Genomic DNA, 13,815 nt, shown 5'->3' with positions numbered 1-13,815 from the left:
AAACATAAAACGAATTCATTACAAGGAGTATCATTAATGTACGTTGATTAGATGACATGAATATGAATTATTATAAACTACTCTTCCCACAAAATAAAAAAATATATTTGACACTTGCCTTCTCATTTGCAAGTGATTTCTTGGTCCTCTTCTTGATGTTCTCATAGCATAACCAGTACACTTCCTTGAGACAAGCCGTTCTTTTGAGTTCGCCAGCGACGTGGCCGACCCTGAAATTCAACAAAGAATTGGTGGTTATGAAGAAGTGTAGCTACCAGTCGTGTTAACTCAAGATCTGTAGTAAGACTGTGAAGTTTTTTTAACAGCAATAAGAACTTCCGCTCCGTCCCTCAAAATTTATATATATGCAGACGACATGGTGATGGGTTCTCACGATACTAACGAACTCCAGAAAGGAATAAATGCTCTAGGAACATGGGCTGAATACAACGGACTGCAAATAAACGCAGAAAAGACCGTACACATGGCCTTCGGGAAAGGAGGACGCCTATCCGCAAGGGACAAAATTTACCTCAAACATTAACCTCTACAAACTACGAACAGCTTCAAATATCTGGGTGTAACGGTCCAGACAACAGCACACTCATTCAGAATTCACACAACACAACGAGCAGCTGCCGCAAACAAAGCCATCTACGACATCATGTCATTAAGCAAACTTTCCCGGGATACAGCTATAGCCCTTTGAAGCCAAAATCGTTCCTATTCTAACATACGGAATAGAGATAACGCGGGAAAAGTTAAGCTATAGAGACCTAATACGAATGTAAAAAGTGAAAGCCAGATTCTTGAAAGCAGCCCTCGGAATTTCGAAGTACACCAAGTCAAGACTAGCGTACGAACTCGCGAGAGAAACCTTTCTAATAGAGGACCTGAGATGGAAATTCAATCTGCCCTGTACAGAGAACTGGAAGAAACTGCGGTTAGAGAGGGAGAAGAAAAAGAAGGAGATATGGCCAGAGTTCTACTCTTCAGAGGCCATGATGAACAGAGCCTGGACCGGCACAAACCATTACCTGAGACATTTTGTAAATTCCATGACTGTCCATGGCTACCATCACAAAATCTGTAGGTCGAAGACATACCACGACCCAGACTCGATGTGCATATGTGAACTCTGTGGTAAACATTGTGACCGATATCACGTACTGTCGTGTAAAAATCGTGTGAAATCAATCATAGACCTCTGTATTGATTAATGTATCCTAATACTCCACAACTTGTGCGCAATAAAGTTTATATATATATATATATATATATGTGTGTGTGGTTTACCGTGTCATACGCCACTGTGAGATCAACAAATGTGATGCCTGTGACTTTTTTAACTCGAAGACATCTTCAATATGCTGAGTTCGATGCAAAATCTGGGAGGTGTAATTTCTTCCAGGTCTAAATCCTGACTGCTGTGGAATAAGAAGTGGGTCAACAACTTCAGTAAGGCGATTCAAAATCATTCGTTCCATGATTGTATACAGGTGGCATAAAAGAGATATTGGTCTATAACTTTTTGGATCTTCAAGGTTTTTGCCTGGTTTTAGGATTGCAATCTCCCGTGCCTTCCGCCAATTTTTTGGGATGTTGTTGAATAATTCCACGAGCCACAACTTTGTTCCAGAACTGAAGTGCTTTATATGCTCAGAACAGATATCATCCAAACCTGCAGCTTTACCACTTTTGCACATTGTAATACCAGTTTCTAATTCAGTGAGATTAAATGGTCTGGCTAAACTACTGATAGCCTCAGATTCCCCGGTGATTTCCTAATAGTTGATCGTGATTTGTCATTATTAAGCAACTGTGAAGCAATGTGATTGGCTGTGACATTTGCATGGACTGAGCATTTAGTTGAGTCATTGTTCAGTTTTTTCAGGAGCCTCCAAGCCTTTTGACTATTAACTGAGAAATGTGTTTCCTCCATCAGTTTCAATCAAGTTTTCCTTTTGTTGTCTGAGATTGAAGAGAGTAAGTCATGTCCGGCTGAAATTGTCTCTTTGCTGAAAGGGTTCACTTCGAAGAGGGCAAGGTACTTCTCTAGGTAGACTTTTACATCAGCAGTAGTAATGTGTTCTGCAACCTCTGGGTGCTGATAAACGCGAGGCTCTCGGCACGGTACTGCGTCAACAAAAGTGTCGTAAGATTCTGGTTCTGGAGGAATCTCCCTTATGAAGCTGTCAAGTGTATTGCTAAATTTTTTCCCAATTACCCTTTTTGAAGTTAAACCTTCTCCGAAGAGGTACTGTAATCAGTCGTGTTACAGTGGTTATTTGGCACATAATAGGGTGATGTTGAGAGTTGGGTTGGGGAGAACAGACTGATTTCGCACACTGCTGAGATACATGTTCACTGGCAAAAATAAGGTCTGGATTGTAACCACGTTTCCATCGACCACTGTTGAAACTTGGTGGAAGCTTACTGTCATGTATAAGGTTAAGTTGGAAATTATCAGCCCACAGCAATACAGCATCCCCATTTCCATCATCATGATTATCATCTAATACACTACTCAAAAACAAATTTGGTAATGTATTTAGATATTCCTAACTATGTTGTATGAATGCGTAGTGGGATGGGGATTGGACTATTAAGGCAATATCATGTCCCATTTATGTATCAGAGGGCTCCACTCTCATCTGGATGTTTGGGAGGTGTTAGTGTCTGTTCAAAGGTACGAGTACCTTAATTCAAAGTGTGAGCAGAGGTTGACCTGTGTGAAGTGCAGGGTTTTGAAGCCATGGCTGATAGTGCTGACCTAGGTAGGCAACGGGGAAGCAGTTATCATCGATTGAAATCATTCATGCACTTACGCTTTCAAGAGGGCTACTCGCGGAGGTACATTGCCAGAACCGTAGGGATTGCTCAGAATACGATTTGGTAACTGTGGATACATTTCTAGGAAACTGAAAACCGGGCGAGTTGGCCGTGCGTGTAGAGGCGCGCGGCTGTGAGCTTGCATCCGGGAGATAGTAGGTTCGAATCCCACTATCAGCAGCCCTGAAAATGGTTTTCCGTGGTTTCCCATTTTCACACCAGGCAAATGCTGGGGCTGTACCTTAATTAAGGCCACGGCCGCTTCCTTCCAACTTCTAGGCCTTTCCTATCCCATCGTCGCCATAAGACCTATCTGTGTCGGTGCGACGTAAAAGCCCCTAGCAAAGAAAAAAAAAAAGGAAACAAAGTGTTGCCAGGTACTATTAGACCCCAAATGAAAACAATCTCACGGCTGCTCTCCAGCATGAGCACTGCATGTGGACCTACAGCAGGTTTCTGGAGTATGCCTTGGTGACCAAACAGTCAGAAACAGGTTTCGAGAGGCCAATTTAGGATCTTAACGACCCTCTCAAGTACCTTCACTTGACAGATAATATCATTATCAAAAAGTGTAGAGATAGGTCCACCTATTGGGGTTGCTCAAAATACGAATTAGTATCTGTGGATACATTTCTATAGGTGGACCTTTCTCTGCCCTTTGATAGTGATCAATTGTCAATATGGACCATAATGAAATTCATAACTTACGAGACAGTATCGTGGTAGAAGACAGCATTTTGCTGGAGATCATCTGCACTGGTAGCTAAGACATTGGCATGCTGTGTTGTTCTCGGGTAAATCCTGTTTCATGTTATATCATTCGGATGGTTGCAAGTCTAGAGAAGACGTGAGAGTGATTTCATCAGACTGCAGTACAGCTTACCGATGCTTCTGGAGGTGGGTCTGCTAACGGTGTGTGCAGGTTTAAGTCTTGGCATGAAAATCTATCTCCTAATCATTCACAATGGATCTTTAATCGCTTAACGGTACATTGACGAGATCTTGGTGCTACATGATTCCTCATGTTAGGAAACTTGGTATTCATACATGATAATGCTAGAACACATGATGCCAACATCATTTGGAGATTCCTGCAAAAGCACACGTCTTACAAATGGAGTGGCCATCGAGAAGTCCTAACATGAATCAGATTGAACAAGTCTGGGACCGATTGGAGCAGTGCATCCAAGTGAGAAATCCACACACACACACTCTCTCTCTCTCAAGACCTTGAAGACGCCCTTTTGGAAGAGTGAAAGCGCCGGCCTCAACGGAACGTGCAGAGCCGTGTCAGAAGCACGAGAAGGTGTTGTGAAGCTGTTATCCATGCGAAGAGTGGCAGTACTCATAGAACAGTCACTCTTTATTCGGGATCATATCACACACTTGTTCAATATTTGTATCACTTACGGCTGCAGATGGACACCCGGATCTTTCCTCATTCTTCATATTCGTGCGACCAATTTTTGAACTGTTCAATCCACTAGTAAACACTTCGCTGCGGCAAAACATTGTCCCTGTGTTGTGTTGAAAGTCGTCTATGAATTTCCACTCCTGGTACACCCTCATATCACAATGAATGGATTACGGAACGCTGTTCTTCCTTGGTGCAAAGAGAGTGTGGTGCGGCGATATTTATGTCGAAACAGCGCAAGCTATACTGATCTGATAATGCTGAAACCTACCTCAAACGTAGACAATGGTGCAATCTAGTGGCTACTGAGCACGTAGCACCATAGAGTCGACATAAAGACAATTAGAGCAAAATTGCAGATTGACTTGCCTACGTATACTGCAGCTGCTGTTACGCAGAGTACACCGTGCATTCAGTCTGGGTTTATATGAAAGGCCCTGAATATAAATATTCTCAACACCCCCTCTCAAAGGCTGAACCAGCTTCAATATTTCAGTCTTCTGACACCCAGACATTCAAAGCACTTCCAGTGCTTATCCTTCAATAGCACCTTGCTTAATATGTCTGCAGGCATCTCAGTTGACGAGTATTTGAGATGAAAGAACCTATGTAGTTGGTCCGTTATTGGACATTATAAATTTTCCAGCTAACTCATTCTTGGTTGCCAGCGTTTCGCCCCAGTGTGCTAAGTTGGGCTCATCAGTTGGTAAATAGCACACCCACCAAGACGCATGGCTAGTGCATACCGTGGAGGCCACTGCGTAGACTGCTTAGAGCCACCGGCAGTGCCAATGCACTTGAGAGACTGTCTCATTTCCAAAAATTGATGTCTGCCTGGCAAGGAAATATTTTTGTGAGCTGACTTAGGAAAATATCATGATTGTATTTTTGCTCTTTTCTATCCCCTTTCAAAAACTTGACACCACGTAAGATTTCCGCTTTTCGTTCCTGTGGTATCCAAATTCTGAAACCTTCGGACTGCTTCGCATAGCCGAGGAATATGCTCTTTATGCAGCGAGGGTCGAATTTTCCCACGTTCGGCAATCAATTTAGGCAGTAGGTTTCACATCCAAATTTTTCTAATTTACAAACATTTGGAACCATTTCAGCCCATGCTTCATAAGGAGATTGTCCACCCAGTTTACTTGTAGGGCATCTGTTCTTAATTTAATTTGCTATTGTAAGAGCCTCTGCCCAGAAAGAGGGAGGAAGTCTGGGCTGCATTAATAAACATCTGGCCATCTTGGCGAGTGTATGGTTTTTTTCCTTTCCACTGCCTCATTTTGTTCAGGGTTACACAGAATCGTCAGTCGTCATACGATCCCGGAGCTCTTCAATGGTGCTTTGAATTGGGAATTCACAAACTTTGTACCATCTTTGTAAAATCTTTATCTTCGCATTGTCCTGTTTTTCCGAACATTTTCTGAAGTCCTGAAACTTATTAATGAGTTCATTTTTCTGATGAAGAAACTTCACTTGGCACCTTTCGGTCGTATCGTCACCTGTGATAAAGTAACGCGCATCTCCATTTGAGGAAACTCATAGGGCCACAAGTATCGGAGTGAATCAATTCCCCTGGTTCCATTCTCCTATTGAACTTCTTGCGAAAAGGGGTATGTGCACGAGTTCAGTTCTGTTGTCATATAAAACAGGTTACTTCCTTCGGCCTTGTGGGCATTTTCATGATCAGCATTACTCTGTTTATACTCCTTTGCCTTATAACCTTTTTTTTTTTATTATAGCAACGAAAAGATGTGGTTCCTTCTTTTTTGCCTTTATCCATCTTTCTTATGAGCTTTCTGTAATTCTTGTTCTTATATTTTCGTTCAGCAGTCATACAGTTGTGTATCACGTTTTAATCACTCCTCCCCGCATCACCTTCTTCGACTATTTTTGGAAGTTCGTGGCGAGATCCTATCGCGCTATGAAAGTTTTTGAAACTGACTGGCAATCTATACAGGAGTAATATGGATAACAAATCATTGTTGTTGCCGTGTCCATACCATTCAGCTTGTCCACGGTATCGAAAAATCTCCACAAATGATCACTTACGTCCCCATCTTCACTCATTCTTTGAAGCACGATCTGCTTTAATAATGTTGCCTTCCATGCAGGCGCCTTTGATTGGTAAATCGACTCTAGTTTTAGCCACAGTTTGTGCGAAGTGATACAATGTTTTTTCTGTTTCAATTTCGAGGGTTGAATCGCCAAGTGAATATCTGACATTACTTCACTGTCACGTTCTTCCCATTCTGTAATAGCGGCTGTATTATCGGCAACCAATTCAGGCTTAACCTTTGTCCCAGATTCGTACGCCCATGTACGATTTTTTACTAACACAGAATCAATGTGAATTTTCTGTGTCTCGAAATTGTCATTTGACAACATCTCGATATGCACCATACTTGAAGTGTTCATCTTCACACTATTTCTTTGCAGAAGACACTTGGTTGAAGATTTAACTCAACTTCGTCAATCTTGCGCGACACAGTATTTCCATGCATCTTATTTTTCAATGTATTTTATCACTGCACATTTAATCACTTTACAAACGTACATCCTTGGCCCACAACCTGTTGAAAAGGCTCGGTGTTTCGGAAAGTAATAAGATCAGCACAGTTTGTATTAGAATAACACAATTTATTACAGGCGTAAATCACAGAGGATACAGTGGAACAATAAAGGTGGAGATTATAATCGTGATATGTCAGAATGGAAGAAAAATATACTGTGCAGGTGGTGCTACTTGATAGTGGCTCAGCCAGAGTCATGGGAATATATTCTTAACAGGATCATTAAAATTCGTAGATCGAAAAGGTGACAGATATTGAGGTACTGCACAGAGTAAATCAGAACTGATTCGCAAAAGAAGTCTTCCTTAGTGAGGCCACACCAAATTCTCAGCCATTCTCAGCTGATTACAGGTTATGAACTTCATTCCGTAGGTTGAATTCTTAGAACAAGATAAAGAGTAAGTTACACTCTCACATTTATCCGATTATATATCTCTTACACGTTATTCAGCATAAATAATCATCCTTATTCTTTCCATTACAGATTATACGAAAAACCACTAGGATTAATGAATTGACGGGTTTTACTCATAACCTGTTAAAACATTACAGCCCTATTCTATTCCGTAAACATGTAGCCCTAACAAATTTAAACGCTTCCACAGGTCTTATACTTACTTTGTTTAATATACAAAGCATTGAAGACTGACATTTTATGCTTACACCAAGCACTGATGTATCATTTTTTAAAATTTAGACAAGCTGACTTCATGCCTCAACAGTTGTTTATGTGTTTCATCAGTTATGTGAATTACGACAACACCAAGACGGACTCATTTAGACACTGTATTAAGAAAAATGGAATTTATCAGTGACATTGCAATCACAGCAAACTATTAGTAATAATAAAAAACCAAACCCCATGGCACTACAGCCCTTGAAGGGCCTTGGCCTACCAAGCGACCGCTGCTCAGTCCGAAGACCTGCAGATTACGAGGTGTCGTGTGGTTGGCACGACGAATCCTCTTGGCCGTTATTCTTGGCTTTCTAGACTGATTAGTAATACTAATTTTATAATATATGTTAACCCACTGAGAAACACAATATAGAGTTGAAACGTATATGGGTAAAAAAACCTCCATCTTATTAGATGGTATCTTGTATTGAATAGGAGGATTACAATGAAATTATCTTGTTGTAAGAATCTCAGCTGGTGACAGTTACTGTGGAAGAATTCATTAACGAAAAGTGTCCTCGAGGAAGACCAGGATGTATATATCACGAGCAAATCCAGGAAGATACCGGAATGGGAAACTACATAGCAATGAAAAGTGTTGCAAACAACCATACACCTTGGCATCATTCTGTAACAACAAACCAGTCTGTGGACTGAAGATTTGATGATGATGATGATGATGATGTAACTGAACCTAGACCTCTTCCTGTAGAAGACAGTCTTATAGTAAAATGCAAGCGGATAACCTTGATACTAGTATATTTTTAAAGCATAATTATCCTTGAAAAATTGCTATGGAATATTCTTATGAAGATTATTTGTTGCTTTCAAAGTATTGGACGACAGATGTCATGCCACTATTAAAATGGCCTTCGGTGATTTGCCTAGCAGATGTTTATTATCTACATATATAAGGAGCTGAAAAATGAAAGCCAAAGAGTCAGTCAGTCCCTACTGATCTCTATTCAGGGAAACACATTTCTACTTCATTATAAAGATTGAGCTGTTAATCGCTCCACTGTCAACAGGTTTTGGGCGCATTGACTCAGCGCTCCGGAGAGTGTAATCTTGTGAACTTGTGACATGCAGCTTGATACTACGGTTTTAACCAAGAACATTCTAATAATTTTATGTTAGACAAACACCTACATTGATATCCTCTATTTACGATTTGTAAGAACAATCAGAATCCTGATTATTCACCTTACAGGTTTGAGTTTGAGGCTGATGATGCCCTTAAAATGGGTGAAACATGTCCCTTGTAACTTTTTGTGATAAGATTGAATTCTTGTTTTTACTAGATCTCTCTGTATTGAATAGGTGGATATTAAAATAATACTTGTAACATACTTTTATTTAGATACCACTTAGTCAAGCAGCTCGTCTCCTTTCTCCCAAGTCTTCCCAGCCTAAACTTTGCAACATTTTTGTGACACTACTCTTTTGTCAAAAATCACCCAGAACAAATCAAGCTGCTTTTTTTTTTTTTTTCAGTTCTTGAATCAAGTAATTCTGGTGAGGGTATTATAGGCTGGAACCATACTCTAGTTGGGAGTCTTACCAGATACTTATATGCTCTCTCCTTTACATCTTATTACAACCCCTAAATGCCCTCATAATCCTGTGCAGAGATCTGTACCCTTTACTTACAATCATATTTATGTGATTACCCCAATGAAGATCTTTCCTTATATTAACACCTAGGTACTTACAATGATCCCCAAAGGGAACTTTCACCCCATCAATGCAGTAATTAAAACTGAGAGGACTTTTCGTATTTGTGAAACTCACACACTGACTTTTAACCCCATTTATCGTCATACCATTACCTTCTGTCCCTCTCGCAACATTATTGAGGTCATTTTGCAGTTGCTCACAACCTTGTAACTAATTAATTACTCTGAACAGAATAACATCATCTGCAAAAAGCCTCATCTCTGATTCCACTTCTCTACACATATCATTGATATATATAAGAAAACTAAAGGTCCAGTAATACTACCTTGAGGAATTTCCCTCTTAATTATTACAGGACAGATAAAGCTTTGCCTACTCTAATTCTCTGAGTTCTATTTTCTTGAAATATAGCCCCCCATACAGTCACTCTTTTCTAGTCCAATTGCACTCATTTATGCCAGTGGTCTCCCATGATCTACCCTATCAAATATCTTAAATAGGTCAATCACGACACAGTCCAATTGACCTCCTGAATCCAGGATATCTGCTGTACCTTACTGAAATCCTACAAGTTGAGCTTCAGTTGAATAACCTTTACTTACAGCCAAACTGCCTTCTATCAAACCAGTTATTAATTTTGTACACATGTCTAATATAATCAGAAAGAATGCTGTCCGGCTCCATGACTAAATGGTTAGTGTTCTGGCCTTTGGTCACAGGAGTCCCGGGTTAGATTCCCGGCAGGGTCAGGAATTTTAACCATAATTGGTTAATTCACCTGGCACGGGGGCTGAGTGTATGTGTCGTCTTATCACTATTTCGTTCTCATCACAATGTGCAGGTCGCTTATGGGAGTCAAAACAAAAGACCTGCACCAGGCCTCTCCGGAGGCCACACACCATTATTAGAAAGAATGCTTTCCCAAAGCTTACACGCAACGCATGTCAAATGAACTGGCCTGTAATTTTCATCTTTATGTCTGTCGCCCTTTCCTTTACAAAGGGGCTACTATAGCAACTCTCCATTTATTTGGTACAGCTCCCTCATGCAAACAATAATCTAATAAGTTCTTCACCGGGCGAGTTGGCTGTGCGCGTAGAGGCGCGCGGCTGTGAGCTTGCATCCGGGAGATAGTAGGTTCGAATCCCACTGTCGGCAGCCCTGAAAATGGTTTTCCGTGGTTTCCCATTTTCACACCAGGCAAATGCTGGGGCTGTACCTTAATTAAGGCCACGGCCGCTTCCTTCCAACTCCTAGGCCTTTCCTATCCCATCGTCGCCATAAGACCTATCTGTGTCGGTGCGACGTAAAGCCCCTAGCAAAAAAAAAAAAAAAAAAAGTTCTTCAGATATGGTACTATATCCCAACCCAACGTCTTTAGTATATCCCCGGAAATCTTATCAATTCCAGCCGCTTTTCTAGTTTTCAGCTTTTGTATCTTACTGTAAATGTCATTGTTATCGTACATAAATTTTAATACGTCTTTAGTGTTAGTCACCTCCTCTGTCTGGACATTATCCTTGTAACCAACAATCTTTACATACTGCTGACTGAATACTTCTGCCTTTTGAAGATCCGTAAGTTCCTTCAATTTTTCCTTACTTCCACAGCTATTTCTAACTCTATTTCTTTCCAATCTGCACCTCCTTCTTAGTCTCTTCACTTCTCTGTTATAGTGGATCATTACCATTCCTTACCACCTTTAAAGGTACAAACCTATTTTCACATTCCTCAACAATTGCCTTAAACCCATTCCAAAGTCTGTTTACATTTTTACTTACTGTTTTCCACCTATCATAGTTACTTTTTTTAAACTCCTTCATGCCTGTATTGTACTGCCTAACAGTCCTAATTTTAATACCTTCCTTTCTTTCACATTTATTTTTAACTACGACAAAAACAGCTTCGTGATTACTAATACCATCTATTACTTCGGTTTCTCTGTAGAGCTCATCTGGTTTTACGAGCACCACATCCAGAATATTCTTCCTTCTAGTTGGTTCCATCACTTTCTGAATCAGCTGCCCTTCCGATATCAACTTATTTGCCATTTGTTTGTCTTGCTTCCTGTTGTCCAATTACCTTCCCAATTGACATTGGGTAAACTGAGAGATCACCCGCTACAATCGTGTTCCTTTCCATGTCATTTCCAGCATAGCTCATTATCTTATCAAATAATTCCACATCAGCTTCAGCATTACCCTTTCCTGGTCTGTATATTCCAAAGACATCAAGTTGCCTATAATCTTTAGAAATGAGCCTTACACCTAGAATTTCATGCTTGTCATCTTTAACGTTTTCGTAGCATACAAATTCTTCTTTCACCAGAATGAATACCCCCCCCCCCCCCCCTCCTACCAATCCTATCCTATCTCTACGATACACACTCCAGTTCTGAGAGAATATTTCTGCATCCATTATATCATTTCTCAGCCATGATTCAACTCCTATTACAATATCTGGTAAGTATATGTCTATTAAATTACTCAATTCTATTCTTTTCTTTACAGTACTTCTATAGTGGAGCACTAACATTTTTATGTCATCCCTACTTGATTTACAGTTCCTTGTACCCTTTTCACTGCTCTGTAGGCTACCCCGTTTCCCTGAATATACCTCGTTATAACCCTTCTAAACAAATTTCCTAACTTACATGTACCACTGCGGTTTAAGTGAAGGCCATCTGAGCGCAGATTCCTGTCTCCTAACTACCCATTAGGATCTAGAAATCTCACTCCCATTTTCCCACATACCCACTCCATAGTCTCATTTTAATCCCCAATCACCTTCCAGTCAGTATTCCTCCTACGCAGTATTCCACTGAAAACATTCTCGCTTCCTTAAACTTCACCCATGCTGCATTTACCAGATCCCACACATCCCCAACTATATTGGTACTTACACCTGGTTGTCTTACGTTGTTAGTACCAACGTGAAACACTACACCCTTCTGCTTTCCCTCCTCCTTTTCTTCGAACTTCCTCAATATCTGCCTCAACCTAATTTCTGGAAAACACTCTACCCTGGTTCCCTTTCCACCATACACTTTCCCTACATGTCTAACAATGGAATTCCCCATGACCAGAGCCTCAATCCTACCCACCTCATTTGATCCCCTCCCCTCCTGGTCAGCCCTATCTTTCCTGACAGCTGCAGAAGCTAACTTCCTTCTCTCTTTTCTCCCTCCCATGACCCTGTTCCACCTGTTGTTTCCTATCCACTACTCCACATTTCTTTTTTCTGCCTTTTCCCTTCCTCCTACTTCCACACCACACTTCTCAGCAACAGTTCCCTGTTCCTTATCTTCCCTCGGTTGTTCTACCTGCAGTGACTCATACCAATTTCTCACTCGCTACAACGTGACCATGGAATGGTTTTATTCAATAGTAATTACCAAAAGCGTTGATACGTTTATCCCACTGGGAGACATAACAATCGGTTCCAGTTTTGTAGAAAGAGGTAGGTCACTGATGGATCCACAACTGCACCCACTGTTGTACTTTCTGATCCGAATGAAACTGACGTCCATGATTGTCTTTCTTCATGTCGCCAAAAATGTGAAAATTATGAGGTGAAAAATCCGGGATGTACGGAAGATGAAGTGTTACCTAGCCAAATCGCTGAAGCATAGGAGTAACGGCTCAGTGAGCCTGTCCTGGGCAGGCATTGTCTTGCAGTGTGCCCTTGGAATCTCCTATGCCACTCTTACAAACTCGTCATAGACATCCAGTGTTCGCCATACACAGCAGACATGTGACGAGTTTTGCATACTCCGGCACTCTCGGCCACCAGAAAACGAACCATGCTTCTCTGCTCTTCGTCGCTCTCCTCCATTTCTACAGCTAGACGAACACACCAGACCAGTCCGTGCACCAATAAAGACATTACCCAACAACTGCGTGCACCTGTGAGTTGTCACTATGCAGTTCTCCTACCACAGCGATAGCAGTATTCATACATAACAACAGTGTTGCCACTTTTTGCATGGGATGTGTGTTATGGCAGGTGTTCAGTTTTCATTTGATTACCCCATTTATAATGCAGAATGTCTTGGCCGTCCATCTGTCCGCTCCTTTAAAAAAATTTATACTGTCTACCAATCTGAACCAAATTTTGTGTACTTGCCTTTTAGGGCCCTGTGGGTAACTCCGTCTACAATAAATTTGAACAGCCCTCTTCATTCCCTAGATTTAGGCCCTTTGGTAAGTGAGCATAGGTTAATATAGGCGAAATATCAAATTTGTTGTACAAGGAGGAGGCAAAGCTCATTTTAAGCCTCACGGTCCAAAGATCAAAACTTGAAAGGATACCTGAAGATTGGCAACAAGCAAGCATTGTACCACTGTTCAAAAAAGGAAATAGGAAGAAATGTGAAAATTATTATCACATGGGCTAGAAATAATGGAGAAAGTATAGACAAAAGACTGAGGGATATAATAGACAAACAATTAGAGAAAGAACAATATGGCTTTAGACCGAATAGATCAACAATATACTTGATATTTACAGTGCGAGCGATAATGGGAAAACATCTGGAAAGGAACAAGGAAATCATATAGGTAATTTTTGGATTTGGAAAAAGCTTATGATACAGTTAAGAGAAAACATGTATCGGAATGCCTGCTGAAAAGGAATGTACCAAA

General features: G+C 40.8%; 1 protein-coding gene and 1 long non-coding RNA gene across 7 annotated transcripts in view; one reads left to right on the top strand and one right to left on the bottom strand.

The window, feature by feature from the left end:
* The window catches only part of LOC136856874 (uncharacterized), a 55,692-nt gene that overhangs the window by 637 nt on the left and 41,240 nt on the right, over nucleotides 1-13,815 (bottom strand). Inside the window, exon 2 of the long non-coding RNA XR_010858471.2 lies at nucleotides 119-230. This is a non-coding gene — a long non-coding RNA (uncharacterized lncRNA). The remainder of the gene's footprint in view (nucleotides 1-118; nucleotides 231-13,815) is intronic.
* The window catches only part of asf1 (histone chaperone asf1), a 115,213-nt gene that overhangs the window by 77,555 nt on the left and 23,843 nt on the right, over nucleotides 1-13,815 (top strand). The window lies entirely within an intron of this gene.

Source organism: Anabrus simplex, chromosome 1, assembly GCF_040414725.1.
Source record: "Anabrus simplex isolate iqAnaSimp1 chromosome 1, ASM4041472v1, whole genome shotgun sequence".
Taxonomy (NCBI): Eukaryota; Metazoa; Arthropoda; class Insecta; order Orthoptera; family Tettigoniidae; genus Anabrus; species Anabrus simplex.
The sequence above is the reverse complement of the archived record's forward strand: the minus strand, read 5'-3'. Positions and strand labels throughout refer to the sequence as shown.